The following is a 12820-nucleotide window of genomic DNA, read 5'->3' as shown; positions in this document are numbered from 1 at the left end:
TTAGAAAAAAACTAACTTTTATAAAAATAATAGTGGGATGTAAATATATGATGAAGCATTAAAACTGTATTTCAAAACATCACAGTGTTATAATGAAATATATCCCCTTGTTTTCTACTCTTTAAAAATATTAAGAGAATAGCAAATGTAAATGAAGAGTCAAGAATAAAGGTGTTTTTCAACCTCTATGAATGTAATATTTCTGGTGGAATAAAGTAGGAGAGCACAGGAAGGTTCCATCAAATAATTTTCTTTTTGAGAATACGAATTCAAGGCTATAATGTGTTCTGTCTAGAATTAAATAAGCATCTCTGTAAATCCAGAAACTGTACAAATTCATGTAACAAATACTGTTCAGGAAGTGTTCCCTGAAGAAGAAAATATTCTGAACAACTTAACCTGCAGACTCCACAATTTTAATAACAGATCTTCAGGTGTTTAGAGTCTAACCTTAGCTATAGATGATGAGCAAAAGAAAAGTAGCACCAATACGCTGAGAGTGCTAGGACTGTCCATGTGACCTGAATTTTACAGGTCAGTAATGACAGTACTTAGTAACAATCTACCCACTTGTGCCCTTGCAATACTAGACACTCTTTGTATTAGTAATTTTATAGAGAAACATCTACTGCAATTTGCTTTCCTAGAGCCTGGAGAATGAAAAAGGTCCTCTGTCTCTCTTTTTTAGTGTCAGAGTGTCCTAGACACTGGAACGCTGAAATTGCATGTTTGTATACATAAGGATGTTTTCAGAAGAAACTATCCTGCATGGCTTGTACAGTCTCATTACTTCCATAAGCCACGTGTGCCAGGCTTAAGCTCCCCCTAAGTATCCACTTTTTTGATAAACAAAGCAGTGAAGATTTGTTTGTCATTACAGCTTTCCAGTGTGTTGATGACCTAAGCAAGTTTCCTGTTTTGCAAGTTTTATGATATTGTTTGCAGTTTTTTAGCTGTGTTTCTGAAATCTACTGAATTTGGGACAGGTTAGAGTTAAAGCATTGCATGGAGCTGACAAAATCCATGGAGAGGACATCAGCTTGTTCCACCAGTTCCTTGCTGCTTCAGCAGCTGCTGGTTTTGAAATGTGAAAGAAGTCTAAAAGGTGTTCAGGAAAGGCTATAACTGGCAGCTTCCCTTCACATTGCTAAGTGATATTTGCTTCTGTACCAGCTGATACTTGCCCAATATGAATGGTGGTATACCCACTGGACTGTTAAAGTGAGATACAGAGCAGTTATTTCCACATAAGTGCCCAGAGGAATTCAGAACATCCTTTGGTACGTGTGTGTGCTGAGTGTGCCTGGACACATCCTTATGTGAATGTGCTCTGAAATGAGTCTATTTAGGCAGAATCAGCTGATTGAAAGTTTTAGAAAATTAATTCTTCAGGCTTGACATCCCTAACAAGTAATGCAAATATAATAAGGACCAATATTCAATAATTTTTTTGAAGTGCTTTAATGCTGAGGATGACTTAAAATGTCCTTATAATGAGAGAGAATCCTGCTACAGTGGTTATTAGAAAGGATAAGATGGTTCTTCCCTCATAGACCTTACAGTCTCAGTGTGGACATAGCACTACTAATGGATTACACATACCACAACAGTAAAAATCAGGTGAGAAGCTCCTTCAAAATGCAAAATGTGATTATTGTTTTGAGTAATGTCATTTACAACACTAAAGTCAAAGCACATTGTTTTTCCATGAGTCAAAAATTGATTTGTGTTTCAAATGAATCATTGCTCTCATGATGACAAAAGCCATGAGTATTGTATTATCTTTACAGGTTTTATGATGTTTATTCTGTTTCCTTAGCATTGAGGATAACAGGATTTTTTTATCAGAATTAACACAAGATTTTGTACACAGAACAAAAGTTTTAAAAATAGTTGTCATTTCTTCGATTCTCTTCTAGATGAGAAAGGGATACATTTCCTCATTTGATAATATCTGTGCTCAGTCTAATTTTGTACAAGGCATCACTTTGTGTACATGCTTTCTTAATAGTAGTTAACAATGGTCAGACTCCAGAAATAATTATTGTAAGACTTACAGATTTTAATGTTATGGGTACATGGTTAGACCTAAATAAATTATTGACATTTTCAAAATTGCTTTCAGTACTATCAAATTTCTAAGCAAGGTTTCTTTTGTTTTAGCTTTTATCTGTAACACTACACCCATTTCAGGAATGTATTTAATTTTTTTAAAATATGCTTTCTGATTACAGGAGAATCTAGTGCTATTAAGAAGTTCAATAGCTGTTCCACAGCTTAATGCTCTTTTGCAAAAAGGCATGCGAGAAGAACAAACCTGGAAAAATCCCTCTCTTCTTGTGAAAAACACTGATGCTTTGCTCTTTTCATCACAATGTCATTACCCAGATTCAAAAACCTATCCATGGATGAATCAGATCCTGGCAGAAATTACAATAGCCTGAGGGGTGCATTTATTTGAATGAACAAAATTTTTCTTTTAGACAAAGTTCAGATTGCTCACCTTCCTTCAGTCAGGAAGAGGTGTTCACTCAAAACAACTATTCCTGTCCTAGAACGCCCACTGTCTTCCTTGATTTATGGTTCAGCGCAGTGAAGTCTGCATCAAGGTGGCATATGCATACACTGGAGCACAGAGATGGGTAGAACACATCACTCTCTCTTACTGGGAACTCTAGTCTGAGCAAGATAGTTTTGCCAGAGACATGTCTGCATTGCACTGATGAAGTATTTTGCCCTTAGGTCTAATATATTTCCATTGAAGACATCCTGAACTTGACCTATTTAAAAGGAAACAGAAAGCAAGAACTGCTTTTTGAAGATAATTAACTTACACCTATCACTTCTGTGTAGTCTAAAAATAAACTGAGGCTGCACTTTATAAATCCAAGTATATTACTGTCATGCAGGTAAATCCAAGAAAGTTCTTGCAATGCTCTGAGGATCATGTGATGCTACTGAGATCCCTCAATATAGGAGGAACATCATAAGGAACCCACAGGTGCTACAAGGTGTTCAGATATGGGCTGGGTATCCACCATCCTTTGTAAGGAAGAGTGATCTGCTTCCCTGGGGTCCACTAGGCAACTCTCTTGGTTCCCCTGTTGGGTTTTCTTTTCAGTTTCCTTCTGTTTAAAATAGGAATATTAAACCTCAATTCCCTTGTGGAATGCATTGACAGGGTGATGAAATATGCTATATATTATTGTGTCTGATTGCTGAGAAGACTGTGACTCTGCACTGGAAGTGGAAACCTCCTGGCATTTGCAAGTCCTGAAGATTCATTCCATCACATAATCATTAAGCAGGTAAGTTCTAAATCTGCAGAAATATAGATTTCCAGAATTCCAGTTCTGGAAATTGTATATTGTCTTACAAAGGCTTCATGATGATTCACATTTAAAAGTAAATTGTTTAAAGTTTTGCAAATTTTAAGGTGGCAGTTCTCAAATTATTTGATTGAACCTACTTAGGGAAGTCAGATTGATCACAAAGTCATGAGAAAAAAAAATCACATTCTAACAACTTTTAGAAGTCTACCCTGAAAAGCACACAAAATTGAAAAAAATTTAACTAGACCTTAACAGAAAGATATATTTTTTGGTCTTATGCTGTCAGACACTGAGTATGCATGTTTATGCTTCTTATGGAGGCTGACTAGTGCTCACTGGACTTGCATCTATAATTAATAGAAATGTGTGATTCAGATGCTGTAAACAGTTAACAACTTAAATTAAGTGAAGTAATTTTTTTTTTGCTTTAAAACTTTGTGTTGTTTGTTTGTTTTGAAAGCAGTTACATAGTTATTTTTTTAATACATTTAAAGTAAATTTATAAACCAAATTTGTTCTGAATAAGTTTAACAATTTGAATACCTGCCAAGCTAGATAATTCATGAAAGTTGCTGCCTCTGAGAAAAAACAAACTTAATCAAAAAATATCATCAAGCTCTGTTTATAGAGATGTTGTAAATCAGCTTATTGTGCAGTGGTGTGGGATTTGCAAGGGTCCCAACTGCAAAATATTTATGGCTACTGCACCAGAACTGTAGTTTTGAAGTAAGGTACGTATCAGGAGGAAGACGATAAATACCTGTGTGGGGAGAGAGATGTCCGCAGACACTTATAGGCTAATACAAAAATGAGGTGGTTTTTCAAACAGCATTTACCAGTACGAATTAATATTGTACTTGTTTGTCACTGCTGTATGCTCATAAAAATCTCTCTTAGTTTCTATGCAGTAAGAATGTGGTTCAAATACAACCAAAAAGTTGAGGACTACAATAAAATGATGTCTGTAAGAGCACTACTACATGACAGCATCTGGCAAAGTCTTCTTGTCGTGCTAAAGTAGAGACTTATCATCATAATTTTCAGTATGTCGCGTCTTATCCTCATTGCTGACAGAAACTTTTGCATAGGTGGATATGTGGATAGCTTGGCCCTCAAATTGGTCATTTTGAGGAAAGGAACAAGGGTTTGTCAGCACTGCAGCATTTAGCCTCCAAAGACATAGCAACTAAGGGACTTTAACCGGCTATCTTTGATTTTATTCATGCAGAAAACCGAGCAGACTCATCAGACCAACTGCTCAGTAGTGATGCAGCTGCTTTCTGCCTGTGGGACATCTGAGCATCACAGGGTAGCCACAGGGACACGTGCCACAGATCTTCTTTTGTTGGAGAGGGAAACAACTGTAATAGGAACTGGCATATCTGTGCCAGGGCTGCACTTTAGTTCCACACAGCCATACAAGGCAGTTGTAAAAATAAAGGGCTTGCCACAACACAGAGGCAGTGTTTGTGGACAGGGCAGGAGAATGCACTAAGCACGTTTATTTTCTTCTTTGTAATTCTCAGGCATCTCCAAGATCCGCAGTTGGACATGCTTGAAACAAGTAATAGAATGACACATTCTTTTGGCTGGAGAGGTTTTTCTGGATGCTTATTTCCTTTGTGGATAAATCAAAGAAGGTTTTGTCTCACAGCAATTTCCAAAGACAGATTTAGCAAAGCCAGGAAGAGAACAAACAGTCTGATTCCTCCAGGGAAAAAAAAAAAAAAAAGTAAAATTTTTTCACCTTGCCACTTTCCTATCTCTGTATTTTGTCATACTTGTAATTGTGTTAACATCATGTCAGAACATGTCAGTTCTTTTTACAAGTCTGCAGTTTATGAGCTCAGAGACAAAACTACCCAGCTGCTACCACGCTATTCCCATGCTCTTGTGAGACTTTGTTAAGGTTTAATGAGACAGCAGCTGATCTAAAATGCATTTCAAAGTATCTTACCTGCACAAGTTGTTCTCCAGTCTGTTATAGTACTGTATGCTATAGTGTAGACTTTATTGCATATGTTTATGTACTATGAGTGTGTAGTAACCGTAGAGAGGGGGAATCTGTTGAAATGGCAGTCACATAGTGTAGGACATTTAAACAACTGCAAAACAATGTAACATTGTCCTGCACTCACCTTGGAAAGTATCTATGATTTGCAGAAGTATTAAATTCATGCTAACGATCAAAATATTCTGAGTGAAAGCTGACTACCTATTCAGGATTCTGAATCTGTAATAGTAAAGAAATAATTTATAAGTACCTAGGTATATAGAGGTTAATTAAGAATTTGTTTTCAGATGTAAATGGTTCATAACGGTTTTCTGAAAGCAGCTGTGTGGGCTTTTATCATTGTTGCAAATGTAATTTATTTTTCCCCCAGACAAATTTGAAGTGTTTTTAATTAATAAAGCAAAAAGCAAAGTCCATGAAATAATCAATATGAAGAAAAAGTAATAACTGGCTTGTATAATTCTTTTAGAATTAGTTCAAAGAGCAGTTCTCAGTCTGGGACGTTTTCAAAGGTAAATTTTCCAAATTTAATATGTAATTGTCACTAAAGCTGCTAAAGAGAGTTGCTGAAATTTGTTCTGCCTTCTTCCCACAACCAGTGGTTTTGCAGCTGTATTCTGCATATATAACTTCTTGTTTGCACTTAGAAGTGTTAGTCTAGCCACAGAGGTGTTGATTAAACCTTATTTCACTGAAGATACGAGAGATGGTCAGTTTACTCCAAATAATAATATTTTTCCTTTTTCCACTGTATCGTACGTGGAAAATGACATTGTATAGACAGCACTGAAAAGTTCAGTGTGACTACGACTTATTTGCTTTACCAGTTGCAATCTGAATTCCATTGGAATTGTGTAAGGCTTTTGGCAGTGTTTACTGCTTTATCATCTGTAAGCACACCAACAACATAGTAATTAGGAAAATAAATGCGGAAGTTCCTTCCAGATAAAACCTATGCGTTATCAAACCTTTGAGGTTTTTCTCATTATTCTGTTTTTCAGCCCTTCTCCTAACCCTTGGTATCTGAGTTCTTCTTTGAAAAGTCATTCATTAGCTCAGCTGATACCTAAGGACTGGACCTACAAGGACAAAGTAGGCACTGATTATAGGAAATGCTGGTTTTCACGTAGCAGCCAGTTCCATGAGACAGCTAACGTAGCTACCACCCAACACAGCCACTACTTGTCCCAGAGGCTAATGCCCCCCTTACTAGATGTGGACATTTAAGTGTGTAAACAAGCATGGTTAAAAACTTGGCAGATTTAGAATTTCAGTTCCCATTAAACACCACGGTTACAGTGTTTTTGTAAAAACAGAGAATCTTGGCATTGCTACCAGAAATATATCCCCTTCATTGCCCCTGATGGGAATGAGGCATGATAGGTGCTGAGGGGAGGGTAATAATCCTCCCAGACATCTAAGTTTCATCTGTTGTTGCATGTCAACAGCAGCAAGTTCCTGCCAAGTACTTAATGGAATTTACAAAGTCCAAGTGGGTTCTTCGGCTTATTATGAAACATGGGCAAGTTAGGACATGTCTATGCAGGTACAATGAAACACAGTGCAGCAGTTTTCTGACCTGGTAAGTGGCACAGCCTTGCCACCCGGGGTCTAGAAGCTCTGTCACAGGATTTGTGTGATGCTGTGCCAAAGTTAACTGGTCCTGTCTGTACACAGACCTCAACAGTACTATACTGACAGAGCTGATGATATAGGTGTATGTGTCTGAAAGACATTGAAATAGCCTTAGGTGCTCAGGAATAGGGTCTGCAAAAGGCAGACCTCCAAAAGGGAAGCTACCTTGATTACCTGGGTTAAATGCTGAAGAGAGGGATGAGTCTCACAGACCAAATGCTGGAATTTTGATAATTCAGGTGGCATGCAAGGGACCAGTTCCATCTGTTCAGTATTTACAACCACACACATGCTGCTGAAGTATGACAAAAAGAAATGGCACAGGAATCACATCTACTTTTCAAACCATCACAGTCAATAATGGTGGGTTCTAGTTTCTGTAACATTTCTGCATATTTAGCATAAACCAGTTTTCAGTGAAAAATATTCCAGGCACCAGTTTTTTTATGTTATTAAGCTTCTAGTGTCACACTCCCACTTAAACTTTCTCTACCTCTTCTGTAGTTTTTCCATACAAAATTGACAACTACTCCATGAAGAAATGTAAAGTACTCATTCCAGAGTGAGTACTGCCTAGCATCTAAGTCTCTTTAGGGGGTTGCAAAAGAATCGAATTCCGACTGCCACAGGTGAGAGCTCTAACCATTCAGCTACTGAATAGAAGAGAAATGGAACAATGATTTGTGTAAAGGTCTCTCTTGCACATGCTGAGAAGACAGCTGCTAGGTGAAGCTTGGAAGCAAGACAAGTTAGTTTGTGAATCCTGGTAAAGCTTAAGTTTGGATTAGTTGCTGAACTGTCCCAAATCATGAAGGCTGAAACACTTCTTATCAGAGCCAAAAGCACAGCTCTTGGCAGATAAAGAGCTTTGCAGTTAAAAAGTGTAGTTAAAAAGTCCTCATTAAGGACTTCCTGCTAATCTCCAGGACTAGGTGGCAGCTGAGATAAGCGTAGTCATTCCTGCAGGAGGATCTATGTCCACAGAGGTGAAGATGTGGGTTAAGGGCTGTGGGAGTGATTGGTTGAGTAGAGCAGGGGACTTCTTGGTCCTGGCAGAAGAGAACTCTCAGTAAATTGGATCGGGAAGGAAAAAAAAAAGACAGAAGTGAAAGCCTTTCTTAAACAAACTTCATCACATTTCTGATCAAAGTATTTCTAGGTCAGTTGTTGCCTGTGTGAGGCTGTAAAGAGAAATTAGGGTGTTATGAATAACTGGGAAGAAATGAGGGTTAGGTATAACATTTTGGGTTATCTTTTAACAGGAGTTTTATTTCCTCTTTTGTCTCATCTTTCTTATTTCCAAAAAGAATGTAGAGTCTTTGCAGTGAGTGATAGTGTAGGAAACATAATTTTCTGTTCTGATAACAGGAGCAAGTTTAGGATTCATGATTAAAATTTAGCCATTCAGAGGTGCAGAGCACGAAATATTCAAAGATGCTACAACAATGCTGGTTTTGTTTAGACATTTTGATTATGTAGTTCAGTCTGTTGTTTTCTAGTAAAGGTCTAATTTAGCTTCATTTGTGAACTCAAACAGAAGACTTATGCGCTACAAGGATAAGGCATTTAAAGAAGAACCTAAGGATTTAATCTTGATAAGGCATTTAAAGAAGGACCTGAGGATTTAATCTTTTCCCGCTTTTGGGGAGTTAACACTGTATTGGGTATCTCACTGCCCACTGCCCCAGCTAAGACATAGCAACTACTTCTTGCTCAGATGGAACTAGTCCTGACTCATCAGGGAAAGGTGGTGGTAGAGCCTGCCTTGCATTCTGTAGCTGTTTGGGGTAGCAACTTGCTCACGTTTGATGTGATTTTTGTGCAGTGTGGACTTCATACCTTCTTTTTCAAGTTTATATGAAGATAACTTCTACAGGTATATTTATGCAAAGTCATTGAGTTGGGTTGGTTTGGGGTTTTTTTTGGATTTCACACCGAAGTGAAGGAATATGTGATATCTGTGTGCCCTAACTAGCCAGGCCAGGATACTTAATCTCATCTGTAGTCCTGAATGGAAACTGGGGCTCTTTGGAAGTAGAGTGATAACACACTTATGGAATAAAACCAAAGGACATTACTTGCTGCTAGGAAAAGAAAACCAACGAGATGATCAGGTCAGGGTTCTTCTGCTCACATCCTCTGTCAATGGACCTGGACACTGCTAGGTGAGAACATGCTCCTGACAACCATCCTGTTCATGGGCACCCATGCTTGGTTCTTGGAGGTACTCCCTGGGACAGAAAAACACATTTTCAAACCAAGATCAATTAATCCCATCACGTAACAATAGTTATCGAAACATCAAAGCAAAATTATATTTAGAAATTGACCCCTACTTCCAAGACTTACACTTGCTATCTTTCGTCATTTGTGATTTATACAACTCTGTTGACTTCAATGAAACCCTGACAGACATTTACTTTGATTCAACAAAGCAAGTTGTGCCTTGAAGCAGAATTACTTTGTCAGTGTTTGTAGTATCTTTCTAAAGTTGAGAGGGTGGATTTAGCTCAGCAAGTTTTTAACAAGGTCTCTAGTTATAATATCCCACATGTAAAAAGAAGAATTACACAGTATTTTTCCAGGAAGAAGTGTTATTTGTTTAGCCTAATCCTCCATAATCTCACTAATAGGGACAAAATATTGTTGCTTTTTATGTTCTTTATGTGCAGAGCTGTCAGCAGTTGTTGACAAATTGCAATTTTCCATCAGGCCTCAGTGTCTATATACATGTTCTTGCATCCTGAACAGCAGAATATATACACCAGACACCCTCAGATCTAGTTTAACATTTTATCCATTTCTCTTTCACCCCATAGCATGTGATGTCTGCCCCATTTTGCTGCTGTAATCTGCCATTTGCAGCATTCCTTCTGCTCTTTGCAGCTCTTTATTCAAGTGAATAAAGATTGTCATGTCTCATTGTCATGCTTCATTTAACTTATTCAGAAGTTAAAATTTCTGTTATTGCGTTATCCATGTTGTTCTGTGTTAAGAAAGTAGTCCATCTTTGTCTGTCACAGCTTGGGCTGGCTGATGTAATATCAGCTGAATGTCCATATATTCTCTGGAGTAGCATTTTTCAAGTTATATTGCGGAATAACTTGTAGTGGGCAATTTCATTATCATAATTTTTTCTTAATATTTAATATCCCAATTAATGATTTTAATTTTGAATAGGCTATATCCTTTTTATATGTATGTAAGAGAATATTTTATTTCATAAGAAATACTGAATGTCATATTTATAGAATGTTTGTACTAAGAAAATACTGAGTAAACATGCAGCACAATTCTTCCAAATTCTTAAATACAGCTATGACTTTGACAATAAGGTTAGTCTCACTCACCTTTTGACATTGCTTTTGTTGAATATGTTTTTACTAAGTCTATGCTTTAGAAAGTAAGCCCTGATTATCTTTAAAAGAGAAAGAGAGAAAGGGAAAGAGGAAGAAAAGAAAGAAAGAAAGAAAAGAGGGAAAAAAAGAGAAAAAAAGAAAAACTGCATACAGACCACTTGCAGAACAAAAAATCCTCTTCTACTCTGAAGCAATTTTCTAATCACCGCTGCGGTGCATCAGATCCAGAGACTGCATTACTGCCAATGAGTTGGCAATGGTGGGGGACTTGGCTGGCCAAGATCAGCAATATGAAGAAAGTCTCTCTTCCTCCCTAAGGACCTGCGTGTCGGCTGTGGAGAAACTGTCCTGGGAGTTCCAGCAATTTAAAGAGTAGTGTATGTCCTATTCCCTTCTGTACAGACCAGTATCAACTCCTAGGTTTTTTGAGCCAGGAATATAGACAAACGAAGTCTGTTATACTCCAACTGAAAAAGAGATACTGGCAGCTGTCCTAGTTAGAACAGCTGGGGCTAGTTCATCACTGTATGGTTGTAACCCAAAACTGTGTATTCTATAGCCTTCCATGCCATTTCCCAGAAATTGGTATCAATAGACCATTTACACCCTCTGCCCAGAGCTCACCTGACTCCTATAAACTGGGTGTTAAGAGGCCTGCCAGATAAGAGAACACTCCTGTCCTCACACCCATTGTGGAACTCCCTGCCCTGAGGGAGGTACTGGGCATTGCTGCCTGAACTGGAGGATATATAATCTTGGGCTCTTGGGACTCTTTTAACCACTCATGGGATCCAGAAGAAGACTGCAGATCACCACTCTCGACCGGACTGCAACCACCACTCTTGACCAGACTGCAACAGCACTCTCACCAACGGGTTTTCCCCTCTCCTTTTACTTTGGACTCAGGGGGCCCAACGAACACCACTCTGTTCATGCCCCAGGGTGCTGGGTTATACATTTGGGGTTTGTGGGTTAAAACCAATTGTTTGTCCGTATAATAGTACTTATTGTCATCATGGCTGGGCTTCGCGAACGAAGATTTGGGAAGGCTCTATCCACATTTGCTACAGGCACGCTGGTGGCTTATGAGGCCAATACATGACAGACATATCCGATTGCAAAAGGCACAGCAGAAAGACTCCTTAGATGGTGTATTCTGCAATACACGGTTCTTTCTGCGTTGCCTTTTTTCCTCGAGGGTGATCCTGCGTGTGTTCTCAAAGGAGACAGCTGTGTTATAGATGGTGTGTCTCCAGGCCTCCCGATTTGAGGCCAGAGTAGACCAGTTATGGTGATCAATATGGCCAAGGCTGAGATGTTGTTTCAGGGACTCCTTGTATCTTTTCTTTGGGGCTCCTCTCTTGCGGCAGCCAGTGGCAAGTTCACCATAAAGCAAGATCTTAGGGAGGTGGTGGTCCTTCATCCTGGAGACATGCCCTGCCCATCGCAGCTGTGTTCTCAGCAACATGGCCTCAATACTTGTGACAGCTGCTTGCTCTAGAACAGATGTATTGGTCACATAATCTGACCAGTGGATGTTTAGGATTGTACAGAGGCAGCATTGATGGAAGCGTTCTAGGAGACGCAGGTGGTGGCAAGGGATCTGCCAATGGACCTGGCACTGCCCAATCAAAACATTCATGTACTGCAGAAGGGAACAAGGTTCCTGTAGTGCACATTAAAAATATTCTGGGGAAGTCTCTCTGGGTTATTCCTGCCTCAGGCAGAGGCAAATCCATCTGCAGAATTTCTTCTGTTTAAGCACCTGAATGCACTTGGTGGGTAATGCAGGAGAATGGGGAATTTTGATGTGTACATCAAGGGGATTTGATTTTGATTAAAACTGGACAATTATTTGAATTGTAAGATGTTAATTGATACATAAAAATGTATGGTTGCTGTATGCCATATCAACATTTCTACAACAAGAATTATCCAGATTTCATCAGAATGAATTCTGATGAGATCAATAAAAGTGCAGTGACAATAGAACCAGATAAGCTCAGCAGTGATGGAAGCAGAACTGGCTTTGGCATGCACCAATCCAGCAGCATGCACCATCTCTCCTGCTATGAAGGACTGCTGTGACAGATGGAGCCAAAAGTCATGGACTAAATGAACTTACCAGACATTTTATAGGGATGGCCCATAGACTAAGGAAGTAATACCTGTGTGTGAATATCAAAAGCCAGGAAAGGTGATGATGATTATTTAGGATGTGTTGGAAAGTGTGGGATCTGGGCATGGCATATGTTATAGAGGAAGGGGTGGGTATCTTCCTGGTTTCAGCTCAAATACATTTAATGTTCTTCCTAGTAGCTGGTACAATGATGTGTTTTGAATTTAGGATGAGAATAATGCTGGTAACACACTGATGGTTTGGGTTTTGCTGAGCAGCACTTACCCTAAGTTATCTCATGCTGTCCTGCCAGTGTGGAGGCTTAGCAGAACCAGAAGCTGGGAGAGGACACAGAGAGGAC

At 38.8% G+C, this 12820-nt stretch overlaps 1 long non-coding RNA gene across 1 annotated transcript in view; it reads right to left on the bottom strand.

Moving 5' to 3' along the window:
- Nucleotides 1–4779: 4779 nt before the first annotated feature.
- Nucleotides 4780–12820, bottom strand: part of LOC135407210 (uncharacterized) — a 195447-nt gene continuing 187406 nt past the window's right edge. Inside the window, exons 5-7 of the long non-coding RNA XR_010426758.1 lie at nucleotides 9060–9212; nucleotides 7156–7276; nucleotides 4780–5565 (exon numbers count right to left, since the gene is read on the bottom strand). This is a non-coding gene — a long non-coding RNA (uncharacterized LOC135407210). The remainder of the gene's footprint in view (nucleotides 5566–7155; nucleotides 7277–9059; nucleotides 9213–12820) is intronic.

Source organism: Pseudopipra pipra, chromosome Z, assembly GCF_036250125.1.
Source record: "Pseudopipra pipra isolate bDixPip1 chromosome Z, bDixPip1.hap1, whole genome shotgun sequence".
Taxonomy (NCBI): Eukaryota; Metazoa; Chordata; class Aves; order Passeriformes; family Pipridae; genus Pseudopipra; species Pseudopipra pipra.
Note: the sequence above shows the minus strand (reverse complement) of the source record. Positions and strands in the feature narration are given on the sequence as shown.